The following is a 1,299-nucleotide window of genomic DNA, read 5'->3' on the forward strand; positions in this document are numbered from 1 at the left end:
AAAACCCTTGTTCCCATAGAGCTTGTATGCAGGGCTGAGCCCAATGTGTTTGAGTTGCAGGGCATAGCCCTTTGATTGTATTTGTTAGTATTCTGTACTTGTTTATTATGCTATGAGTGCAATTATGTGAATGATCGGCAAGAGCCGGGAACGGTGTAGGCCGAGGTCGGCAGGGGCCGAGAACGGAAAAGGGCCGGGAACGGCGTTGGGCACGTTGAGTGCAAGGCCGAGTACGGCAAGGGGCCGGGAGCAGCGTTGAGCACGTTGAGTGCGAGTTGCCAGGGCGAGTCCCTAAAGGATACCTGGGATATCCTCACGGTGTGGACCACGAACCCAAGACTTGGTAAATGCCTGGGACGGCTAGGCCGTATGTGTTTAGCCCATTGGTGGCCTGTTTATATGCTTGATATATGTGTTGCATATGTTATCTATTTATGGTTTTTCTTGCTGGGCTTCGGCTCATAGATGCTCTGTGGTGCAGGTAAGGGTAAGGAGAAAGCCAACCGACCATGAGTGTAGCAGGCGTGAGGCGGCATGTACATGTTGGGCCAGCTTGGCTGCCACAGCCAGAGGATTTTGGGAGATGGTTGTAAATAAACTTAGATTTTGTCGTTTAGTCGACTTGGTTCGATTTATATGATGTAAATGTTTCTAAACTGTATTTGGGATCCCAAGTGTCAAACTTTTATGATTTTCAATGAAATGGAGTTATTTCTAAAGGTTTTCCTCTGTTTATGGCTTAATTACACTATTTATTCTAAAACCTCGATTAGCGAGTTGACTGCACGTCTTTAAACTTACTTAGTAATGGCTCTAAGGAAGTAGGGCGTTACACATGTACTTACGCAACATCGAGATGTGAAAGACGTTATGCATTTCGGCTAGTGTTGGGGGAAGTGCAAAACGGTAAGCAACTTGCTCTACTCTGTTCAAAATCTCAAATGGACCTATATATCTAGGGCTTAACATCCATTTCTTTCCAAAATGCATAACATCCTTCATCGCGCGAGACTATCAAGAAAACAAACTCGCCCACTGAAAACTAGATGTCCCTTCTCTTAAGGTCCGCGTAACTCTCGATGTACTTACGCAACATCGAGATGTGAAAGACGTTATGCATTTTGACTAGTGTTGGGGGCAGTGCAAAACAGTAAGCAACTTTCCCTACTCTGTCCAAAATCTCAAATGGACCTATATATCTAGGGCTTAACTTCCATTTCTTTCCAAAATGCATAACATCCTTCATCGACGAGACTATCAAGAAAACAAACTCGCCCACTGAAAAATAGATGTCCCTTC

Source organism: Humulus lupulus, chromosome 7, assembly GCF_963169125.1.
Source record: "Humulus lupulus chromosome 7, drHumLupu1.1, whole genome shotgun sequence".
Classification (NCBI taxonomy): Eukaryota; Viridiplantae; Streptophyta; class Magnoliopsida; order Rosales; family Cannabaceae; genus Humulus; species Humulus lupulus.